The sequence below is a fragment of the Tasmannia lanceolata genome, unplaced genomic scaffold (genome assembly GCF_043159265.1).
Source record: "Tasmannia lanceolata isolate RefF3 unplaced genomic scaffold, GAP_Taslan_0.1 ptg000006l, whole genome shotgun sequence".
In the NCBI taxonomy this organism is placed as follows: Eukaryota; Viridiplantae; Streptophyta; class Magnoliopsida; order Canellales; family Winteraceae; genus Tasmannia; species Tasmannia lanceolata.
The window spans coordinates 43,454,624-43,467,085 of NW_027518683.1; positions in this window are offsets into that span (position 1 = coordinate 43,454,624).

Here is a 12,462-nt window from a genome sequence, read left to right on the forward strand (position 1 = left end):
TGAATATCTAAGGTTCTAAGGATTTGGACCGAATCTGGTCTAGCCAGACTACCTACGTACCCCAAAATGGAGGATCAGGTCCTAACGTAGTTCAAACTACTCTTTTTTTTTTATATATATATAAAAAAGAAAATGCCCCTGGTTTGGGTTTATCAAAGAAACAAATTATTTTATAAGCCCAAAGGGTTTGCAAAACGGTTTAAAATATTTAGGTTGTTTGGCTCAAAACTCAGATCAATCAAAGACGGTCTCTTGGTGTATTTAAGCATAGTACTTCTTTAACTGATCCAGGTTTGTAGGTTCATTTAATTTTTCTCCATTTTCATTGAGGAGTCTTACGGCTTTTCCAGGCAGGACTTCATCGACGATGTAAGGACCAGACCAGTTTGGCCTGAATTTCCCTCGGGGATCGAATACCGGTGCTCTGTAAGACTTCAAAACAAGATCTCCAGGCTTCAAATCTCGAACACGGACTTTCTTGTTGAAAGCTCTCTCAATCCGCCTCTGATATCCTTGAATATGGTACAAGGCTCTCAATCTCTTCTCATCTATCATCTGCAGCTCATCATACCTGGCTCTAGCCCAATCAGACTCTGGTAAGTCAGCTTCCATCATCACTCTCAAAGAGGAAATTCTAAGCTCAACAGGGAGGACTGCCTCCATTCCATACACCAAAGAATACGGAGTTACACCTGTTGAAGATCTGATTGATGTCCGATAAGCCCATAAGGCATATGGAAGCTTATTCGACCAATCTTTATAGGTCTCAGTCATCTTACTGATAATGATTTTGACATTCTTATTTGCCGCCTCTACAGCCCCATTTGTTTGAGGTCTGTAAGGAGATGACTTGTGATGTTTAATCTTGAATTCTTCACACAGGTGTAACACCTCTTTCTTGAAATGCGACCCATTATCTGAAATCAGCTCGTGAGGCACTCCATATCTGCAAATAATATTGGCACGAATGAACTTCGCAACTGTGCTCGAAGTAATGGAAGCATACGAAGCGGCTTCAATCCATTTTGTAAAATAATCAATTGCGACCAGAATGTACTCATGACCGCTCGAAGACTTTGGATAAACTTTCCCAATTATATCAATTCCCCATACTGAAAATGGCCATGGAGAAGTCATAGAGTGCAACACCGAAGGAGGAACGTGAATAAGATTTGCATAGACTTGACACTTATGGCATTTCTTCACAAATGCGAAGCAATCTGTTTCCATTGTGGGCCAATAGAATCCGAGTCTCAAAATCTTTCTTGACAACATTTTTCCATTCATGTGAGGTCCACAAACTCCTTCATGGGTCTGCTCAATAAGCTCTGCAGCTTTATCTTCATCAACACAAAGAAGCTGTATACCATCAAATGACCTTCTGTACAGCTCTTCTCCGCAAATAATAAAGTTGGCAGCCAACTTCTGAAGCGTCTTCCTCTCTTTGCTTGAAGCTTCTGGGGGATGTCCTTTACCAGCAATAAGATTTCTGACATCTGTATACCAAGGCTTCCCATCTGGACACCTGGCTGAGATCTCTATAACATTCACATGCGAAGGAGCCCACTGAAGTCTGACAACTAGCGGCTGAACCTCCATTGATACAGAAATGTCTAACATCGAGGCCAAAGTAGCCAAAGCGTCAGCAAAATGATTTCTGGTCCTTGACAAGTGAGTGAACGTAATGTTCTTGAACTTTCTGACCAAAGATTCCAAATAAGTGTTATAAGGGATCAATTTATCTTCTCGAGTTTTCCATTGCCCATTAATTTGGCAAATGATCAAAATAGAATCCCCAAACACATCAATATCCTGAATCTCCAAAGCTAAGGCTGCCTCTAACCCGGCGATGCAAGCTTCATACTCAGCCATATTGTTGGTGCACTCAAACTGCAACTTGATAGAGACAGGAATATATTCTTTTCGAGGGGATATAAGTACAGCTCCTACTCCTTGTCCTCGACTGTTTACAGCTCCATCAAAATACATAAGCCACTTAGTATTCGAAGCTTCTTCTTTAATATCCATGATCTCTTCGTCAGGGAAGTCTGCCTTCAGAAAAGCGTTCTCTTCAATGGGTGCATCAGCCAACTGTTCAGCAACGACACGCCCTTTAATTGATTTCTGAGTGACATAAGTGATGTCAAACTCAGACAATAACAACAACCATCTTGCGGTTCGTCCTGTAAGGGCGGGTTTCTCAAACAAGTATTTTAGCGGATCCATCCGCGAAAGCAAAAAGATCTTGCTTGAAAGCAAATAATGTCTAAGCCTCTGGGTAGCCCAAACTAATGCTAGACACGTCTTTTCCAAAACTGTGTACTTTAATTCGTATTCCAGCATCTTCTTACTGATGTAGTAAATGGGCTTCTCCCGTTTAGACTCTGAATCTTGCTGAGCAAGCATGCAACCCATCGCTGTATCTGTGATAGACAAGTACAACAATAATGGCTGGCCTGGAGTGACTGGCGATAGAACAGGGGGCAAGGATAGGCACTGCTTAACCTTTTCAAATGCCTCCTGACATTCTTCATTCCACTTCTTCGAGGAATTCTTTTTCAGAAGCTTGAAAATGGGTTCACACGTCATCGTCAGATGTGATATGAACCGTCTCAGATACTGAACTTTGCCAAGGAAACCTCGGATCTGCCTTTCTGTCTTCGGCGGCTGCATTTCTTGAATTGCCTTAATCTTTTGCGGGTCTACTTCAATCCCTCTTTCACTGACCATAAACCCTAAGAGCTTTCCTGATGTAACACCAAAGACGCACTTACTCGGATTTAGGCGAAGCTGATACTTCCTGATCCGCTCAAAGAACCTTCTCAGGGCAACAGTGTGCTCAGGTCGAGTCTTGCCTTTCACAATCATGTCATCAACATATACCTCGACCTCTTTATGGATCATATCATGTAAAAGAGTTGTAGCAGCCCTCTGATACGTAGCACCCGCATTTTTCAATCCAAACGGCATCACCCTGTAGCAGTATGTACCCCATTGAGTAATGAACGCTGTCTTCATCATGTCCTCGGGAGCCATCTTAATCTGATTGTAGCCTGAGAACCCATCCATAAAGGATAGAAGAGCATGACCAGCTGTATTATCAACCAGGAGATCAATATTGGGAAGAGGAAAGTCATCCTTAGGACTTGCCTTGTTCAGGTCTCGAAAATCGACACACATTCGAACTTTTCCGTCCTTTTTGGGCACCGGTACAATGTTTGCAAGCCATTCTGGGTATTCAACTACTTGAATGAATTTTACCTCCAACAGTTTCTTAACTTCTTCATAAACTTTCATCTCCCATTCAGTTTTGAGTTTTCGGAGCTTTTGCTTCTTTGGCTTAACACCAGGGATTAAGGGTAAGCGATGTTGAACAATTTCTTCACTTAACCCTGGCATGTCATCATATGACCAAGCAAAAACTTCCTTGAACTCTTTAAATAAGGCGATTAATTCCTCGCGTTCTTCAGGAGATAAAGTTTTGCCAATTCGAATCTCCTGAATCAAGGTTTCGTCACCTATATTCACGGTTTCAATTTCCTCTTCGAGTGGTTTTGCTCGGCGACTCTCATCCTGTTGAATCATGTATTTGATTTCAGGAGGAGTGTCGTCGGTATCCTCATCAGAGGGGGAGTCTTGATTGTTATTATTAAGTTTATCAGATTCTGAAGCAGAAACATTAGAAATAAAAGTAGAGACTGGATTGTACTCAGAGAAAGGATGCTTTATTTCATTTAATGCTGAATCAGGTACATCAAATGAAAAATTACCCACATCGGGCTTTACAATAGACGCTTGAAAAAAATTTACAGACTCAACGAACATATTGACATTTATGTCAATTAACTCTGAATCAACGATAGAAGTAGCATCTGACTTGATTCCGCTGGAAGAAGAGGAATCATCATCGACCTTAGGAGACTCGACATTTACAGTACCTGCATTAACAGAATTGTTAGAATAAACAGACTCTGAATTAGACCCAAAGATTGACGTGTATTTATGGACAACTGACTCTTTTGGAGGGACATGACTGTTTAGGAAAGTAACCTGAGGTATGACTTGAAAGGTCCAGTTGGTCAATGGTTCCTCTGCCGGGGTGATTAAATGAGTAGGGTTCAGAATCGAGGCCCTCCGATCAATTACGGCAATAGTTTGTGAATCTTCGAGAAACAGTGAACTCAGAAGGCTCGGCTCTACATGTTCTGCCCAATCAGCTTCTGATTCAACTTCTGTCTGCACATCGGTCTGCTTGTCTTCTAACTGCAGATCAAAGAAAATTTCAAATCCTGGCAACCTCTGTCCTGAATTCTCATCTAACCAAGTTTCGGCAAAGCCACAGAAAGGGACATCTGCACCCTCTCTTCGAAAACGGCCATTCATCGTCAAATTAATCGGTGCCATTGGTAATTCTAACCCCCTGCGGCGACATTCAGCCCATTTCATCATCAGCAGCTTCATTTCTTTAACTTCCTTCTTTGAAGGCTTGTACCCCAGCCCAAATAGATTATTGAAGGATTCGAATTCAGGGAACTCAGTCAAACCCTGATGGTGTCTACCTAGCCCTGCACCTGGCATATATCCTTGTCGACGAATCATCCTGACGACATTTGCGTTTGTACTGGTCAGGAAACAAATTTCCTCATTCATAGCTTCTTTAAAGGTAATGGCAGCCACCTCTAATGAGAATCCAGTCAAACTAACATCCTCAGCTTTCTCCATAGTCAGGTCCTGAGTAATCAGCCCTACTTCCAGGTCTGGGTCCCCCTTCACAGTTACCACTCCGTTTTTGCGAAGAAACTTTAGCTTTTGGTGAAGAGAGGATGGAACAACCCCAAACTTGTGCAACCAAGGGCGGCCGAGTAACAACAAAAATGAGGCTTTGATGTCCAAAACCTGGAACTCTATCTCAAAGTCTTCTCCTCCGATCTGTATTTCGGTGACCAGAGTTCCGATCACATCTCGGCGAGTGCCATCGTACGCCAGAATACCCTGTTCAGATGGGATGAAATCCGCAGGACCAAATCCAAGAGTTGTTGCAGTACTCAACGGGCATACATTCAAAGCAGAGCCATTATCAACTAACACCTCTGGTACTCTCTTCTTGTTGCAAAGTACTGTGATTTTCAGAGATTTGGTGTGGTCTCGGCCCTCAGAAGGCAGATCGTCGTCAGTGAAAGATAAAGTCTTGGACACTCTTGTCATGGCAACCAAGCTTACCAGCTCATCCGGAGTAGTGTCTACAGAGACTTGTGCTGAGTTAAGCTCTTGAAGGACTAATTTTCTGTGCTTAGATGAGGCCATGAGTAAACCCCATACGGAAATATTGGCCTGAGTCTTTTTCAACTGCTTTAACAAGCTCTCTTCTTCTTCATCGGCGCTGACCTTACTGACCTTATTCTGTCTCTGGTTTTCAGTATTTCGCGCAACCTCTGCAGGATTTTCAACACACAATTCTTGAGGCTTGAATACACGCCCACCACGGGTCATATGACGCATCTCGTCACAATGGTTATCCAACAACAATAACTCATCTTCTTCAAAGTCCTCAGCCCTTAAGACATAAGGAGCTGTCCTTCTATTTCCAGCACTGTCAATCTGAAATGTACCAAACTGAGATGAAGACGATTCAGCCAATTCATCGTCATCAAAGGAAATTACATAATGATCTTTCTTTTCTACTGCTTCGAAATCTTCCTTGTCAAACTTCATTACATAGGTTTTTTCTGTGGTAATGGCACAAATGAGGGTTGATGGATCGAGCAGAGGTTCATCAGTAAAAATTGCATTGGTAGCAGGAGGAGGCATGGTATGATGATTAGGAAGTGGGTTTTGAGTAACGTTTGGTCTCTCCACTGCCAGCTCATTTTTGTCAATCATGTTCTGGATAGCATGCTTCAAGGCCAAACAATTCTCGGTCAAATGCCCTGGACCTCTGTGATATTCACAGTATTGATCCATCTTCCAGAATGCGGGTAAGGGATTGGGTGGAGGTTTGATATCCGGGAGCCGGATCTTCCTATCTTTCATGAGCCTTTTGAATATCATTATTATCGGATATGGAAGAGGATCAAACTTTCTGTCATATGCAACTCTCCTTGGCGCTTTTGCAGCCTCTGCAGCAACTCTGGCCACAGGCCTGGTATAACTGACAGCATGAATTTCTTTGGACTGGACCATTGGTCTTTTCCCGTCTCGGATTTCAGAAGAAACCTTGGCTCTCAAGCCTTTTGCTATGGCATCTTCTGTCTGAGTACCCGTCTTGATTAAATGGTCAAAGCTCGGGTAATGCTGAGGAGCGAGAAAATGAAAATACATGGGAGACAAACTCTTCAGAACCAGCTTTATCTGCTCTGATTCAGTCATTTTCTGGCTTAGCTGAGCAGATTTGCGTCTCCAGCGCCTGATAAAGAAAGTGAAGGTCTCTTGAGGACCTTGCTTTAGCTGTTTTAGGTCTCTCTTCGTGACCTCAATACCCTCTTCCATTGAGAATTGCTCTATTAGTTTCTCCGAAATATCTTCCAGGGTTCTCACCTCCTCGGGCTTTAGCCTTAGAAACCACTTCTTTGCGATCCCAATCAAAGAAATCGGGAACAACTGGGCCATCTGCTCACGGCTCAGACCATACTGCTGGGACAAAATGATAAACCACCTCATGTGGTTACGCGGACACCCGGTTCCGTCATATTTGTCATAATCAGGAGCTTTGAAGTTGGGCGGTAAAGAAACTGTTGAAGACAGTATTAATTCAGAGACGTCAAATTTCTTGGGTCCCTGGACTCTCATCTGCTCCATCTCATGAGCCATCTTGCTGAATTTCTCAGACATTTCCTTCTCAAATTTTTCAAATTTTTCTTTTTCTTTATCAACCTCTGGAGCACAATACTCTGCAGCATACTGACCATCATCTAAATCCACCTCGAAAGACTGGATAACGGGTCTATGCGACTCCGGAGCTGGAACATGAGAAGGCTGAAGTACGGGCCTAGACGTGGAAGTCTTATCACTTATCTGTGTTTTCATGTTTGCCATTTCTTCTTTCATTCCCGCCATATCTCTGGTGAGGTTTTTCATCATCTCTTGCATGCTCATTAAAAGTTCAGTTGTGTCTGCCATTTGATTTACTTCAAATAAATTTGAAGACTCTGGTGAAGAAGGTAAACGAACTGAAGATGACACAGAGGAATCAAAGTGGCGAACGAGTCTAGACACTGGGGTAGGTCTCGACCAGGTGGGCTTAGCTTGAAAGTCTTTTTTGGGAGCGATGGTTGCTATCTTTCAGAATCCTGATTGGAAGTTAACAAACTAGATTACATGATTGACAAATAAGATAGTTTGTACCAATAGAGACAAAAGAAAAAACAAACATCCTTTGTCTTGATTATACTGACAGCAATCGCTGAAAACCCTGAATCACTGACTGTTTATAACATGTCAAGTAAAATTTTTTGAATTTTCATCTATAATGGAATCAAATTTACAAGTTTTGACTCAATAAAAGAAATGACAATCTTGATCCAAAAATCCTCATGGTGGATAGAAATGACGAAGAGGAGGCACAATGGATTGCTCCCCTCCATACTGACGCTGAATCCTGGCAGGAACATAGAAGGAAGTCCTTTTGAGACCAAGAAGACGAACGTAGCATACGCACCTACCTGGTGCCCCTGGATTCTAACGATAGAGTTCCCATTTAAAATGATTTTAGCTCAAATTTCTCCAAAGTTAATAAAAATGGCATTTTTAAAGAGTTAGGCAATGTTTCAAGAACTCCCCAGCAGAGTCGCCAGCCTGTGGACCCCGATCCTGAGGATACGATGAGGTGAGGGGACAGGCCCCCACAGCAATCCTCTAAGATCTCCACAATGTGAAGGAGAGCTCTGCCAAGGAACTCTCGAAACGGATGCCACCCTCACAGCATAGCACGAGTGGCGATACAAAACGAATGAGATACATCCTGATCAGGAGCCAGGGCTCGAAACCGAGATGTACCTAAAAAGAACTCAGAGTCGCCATCCATGGATAGGCCATGGAACCCTAAAATCAAATCCTCTGTGCAATGGATAACCAGAAATATATATGGGTTCGTGCCTGGTTACGAATGGGGAAGGTCTGAGAGCACCCCCAATTCGCCCGAGTGCAAGCACTTGGTCTCTTATGCCATTTTCATTAACTCCAAAGAAGTTTGGGTAAAAATCATATGAAATGGGAACAATCCTCAGGAATCGTCTACCTAAGCATGCATTTCCTGAGAATGAAGAAATAAACACATAAAATGAAAATGTGTCACCTAAGCAAAGCTAGGTTATGGGTGACATGCCTAACTCTAATGCAAGACTGGACTCGGACCAGAATGGCCATCCATCCTAGCTGCACTACGTATCCCGGCCTCGGGAAGAATCAGAGCCCACGTAGTTCGATGCCCTATTCTAAATTATGATGCCTAAGACATCTAGCCCTCTATCCTAGACTCGATCTAAAAGACCGAACCAGTTATTAAAGCTTCTTGTATGATTATTAAAATTCCAGTGAATTGTGGATTTTAGGACACCCTATATGCCCTAACTAATGCAAGTTGATTAGCCTTAGGCTAATGCAGGTGGTTCCTACAATCCTATGTGTAACTAGGCTGTGCAACCTAATGAAAACCACGGGCTGACTATATGCCTAGTCTAGCCATCGGTTCGACTAAATGTCTAACCGATCGACTCGAGGCCTCCTAACTCTAGGGACACTCACACGACAGGACATACCATATCAATACAAATCAAGACAAACTCCTAACTCTAGAACACAACCTAAACAGCTAGGACATACTCCTAACTCTAGAGGAAGATCTTTTTGAAAATGGTTTGAATATTTTTGTAACTTTGAAAGATTTAAAATTTTTATTTTTAAAGGTTTGGCTGGACTTGGGATGTGGATCCCAAGCTGCACTACGTACCTCGTGGAAGAGGATCAAGCCAACGTAGTTCGAAACGAACTCTCTAACTATCAAACACTTACAGCAAATCAATTATTTTTTATGTTTTCACCCTTTTGGCCAAAGACCGGAGGGAATATACAAAACAACATCCTAGGGACAAACCCTAGGGTGTACAGGAGAAACTTTGCTCTAATAATACTATTATAAGAGCAAATGAGTCAAAGACTCTCTAATGACAGTAACTGAAGAATAAATGAGTCAAAGACTCTCTAATAAAAGCGACTAAAGGATAAACGAGTCAAAGACTCTCTAATAAGAGCAACTGATAACACTGAAATAAGATAACGAAGTCAAAGACTCTCTAATAATACTGCAAATGAAACAGATGAGTCAAAGACTCTCTAAAAACGGAAACACGAGTCAAAGACTCCAATGACACCAACTAAAAGATAAATGAGTCAAAGACTCTCTAAAGGAAAAGAAACACGAGTCAAAGACTCCACTCACACCAACTAAAGGATTAATGAGTCAAAGATTCTCTAAAAGAGATGAAAACACGAGTCAAAGACTCCACTAACACCAACTAAAGGATATATGAGTCAAAGACTCTCTAAAGGAAAAGAAACACGAGTCAAAGACTCTACTGACAACAACTAAAGGATAAATGAGTCAAAGACTCTCTAAAAGAGATGAAAACACGAGTCAAAGACTCCACTAACACCAACTAAAGGATATATGAGTCAAAGACTCTCTAAAGGAAAAGAAACACGAGTCAAAGACTCCACTAACACCAACTAAAGGATAAATGAGTCAAAGACTCTCTAAAAGAGATGAAAACACGAGTCAAAGACTCCACTAACACCAACTAAAGGATATATGAGTCAAAGACTCCCTAAAAGAAAAGGAATACGAGTCAAAGACTCTAATAACACCAACTAAAGACAGATGAGTCAAAAGACTCTCTAAAAGAGATGGAAACGCGATCGAATCATATAATAGAAGATTGAAAATCTGTGATCAAGATGAGATGAGATAGCATAAGATTGCTTTCAACGGATGGATCATGAATGACTAATCCTATGAGATCTTTGGAAATGAATGGGATTTACATCCTAACCCCAAAGGAAAAGTTTTTTAATCTTCACACATTTTATCAGTGTTACCTGAAGGCATCAACCCTAACCCTAATCTAGCGGAGTGGAGAAAGGATCTCGACTCATGACTTTGTTTGTGTACCTAGGACCGATCGTAGCCATTGGAAGATGGACTACGGCCTAATCTAGACACAAATGGGTAGGATATCCTAAACTAGGCTCACACACGTGATGCACATGTGTTCGTATACTACATGCATGTGTGGGTTAATCTAGGGGTAAGGCCAAGAGTTCCCTTAGCGCGAATCCATGTTCGATATACTGTACCAGTGTCCGGCGTATCAGTACGTGAACAAGAGATCCGTTTACGTACCATAAAGGTACTAGGCTAAGGGTGGAATGCTTCTCTAGCACAGAGGCACCAGGTGATGAAATCCCAGTCAACCATGCTAGATAACACTCCGGGTTCCTAAAATAGGACGTGTGTGCATGTGAGATGCAGGGGTTTAGATGCAAGTGATGTAAGTGTGTGCAATAAGTTCGCGCAATCTATGATGCCTTCAGGTTTTGTTAGATTAAGTTTGAGTAAATGTGATGAGAAAATAAAGCATACAAACTAATCACAGCACCAGGATTTTACAAAGGAAATCAGTGATTCCTAAGGTTTCTATTTTGATAATTTAATGATTGAATATGTGATGGAATATTATGATCTGGAAATTTTTAAAACAATTTGATTTTAATTCAATTTACTCAAGGATTTTAAAAGGTTTCAATTCAGATTGTAGATTTACACATCAACATATAACAAATCTTTTCAGAACAAGATGAAATTTTTACAGTAACTTCTCCTTAATTATATAAGATTATAATAAAAATTTCATAGATTTTAAATGTGGTTTGCTATTAGTTTTTCAATGTTGAAAGTTTCTGTCCAGATTGTGAATTAACACAGTAACGTATAGCAAATCAATTCAAAACAATATGAAATTTCTATAGTATGTTTATTACAATAAGAAAGGATTACTGTAAAATTTTCATAAATTTTAAAAATGATTTACTATTAATTTACGATTTTACAAATATCCATCCAGATTATGAATTAACAAAGAAACACATAGTAAATCAAATCCAAATCAGTTTAAACTTTATGAAAACATGTAATTCCAGTAGTAATTATCAAACAAATATTTTCAGAAGTTTTCATTGCAATTTACTATTTTTATCAGATTTAATACAGCATGCATGATTTTACGTAAAAAATCATAAACAAATATCCAACAGAAACCAAAAATCTTGAAAAATTCACGGGAGATTAGATTAGATTTAATTTGCATCTCATCCAAATTTCACTTTTGAAAACATTATAGAGTTTTTGAAAATTGGTTTTTTCCAAAAATACCCCTAGAGTTAAATGAATTTTTAAACCCTTTAAATCAAATCAAGAATTCATAAAGAAATTCGTACTAATTCAAAATCTTACAATTATATTATGTTTAAATTTTCATTGATTTTGGATCTATGTTGACATCTTCTTAAATTCAATCTTTAGAATTTTACCCCTTTGAGGGTAAAGTTCAAAAGGTCAAATTACGGTCAAAACGAAGTCAAAATTCTTCGAAATTCCAGATTTCTACACTTCTTAATGTGCAAAACACTCAGAGATTGAAAAAAACATATTTTGAATAACAATAAGAAAAAATAAAAATAAATCACAAATTCTATCCTAGCATGCTTCTAGTTTAAGATATATGAAAGAGGGTTTTGGAATACCAACCTTGCTAGCTCTCCTTGTCTCTAGGGTAAGTAATCCTCGGATATACGCTTTGTCTTACCCTTTCAATTAGCAAAGAAAATCCCAAAAAAAAAATGTTGCCGCCGATCCGTTCCGCCGTCTTTCACTTTCTCTTAGAGGGAAGGATTGGGAGGTGATTGGGAGAGATAATGGAAGAAGAATATAGGGAAAGGGATTGGAGGGAGTGATTGGAAGAGATAATGGAAGAGAAAAAGATAATGGAAGATAAATCTCTCCTTTTTCTCCTCTCTTTTATGGATGGGAAGGAAGATATATATAGGGAGAGAAAGAGAGAGAGAGATGTGTTGGTGGAGAGCTCATCATGTTGTCCCTCTTAGTGGAGAATCCATCATCATTCTTCTTAGTGGAGGGCCCATCATGTTTCTTAGTGGAGAATCCATCATCATTCTTCTTAGTGGAGGGCCCATCATGTTTCTTAGTGGAGAATCCATCATCATTCTTCTTAGTGGAGGGCCCATCATGTTTCTTAGTGGAGAATCCATCATTATTGTTCTTAGTGGAGGGCCCATCATGTTTCTTTAGTGGAGAATCCATCATTATTGTTCTTCATAAGAGGCCTCACAAGAGGCCCTACTGAGGCCCCACAATGTGGGCCCCACAACGCGGGCCCCACAACGCGGGCCCCA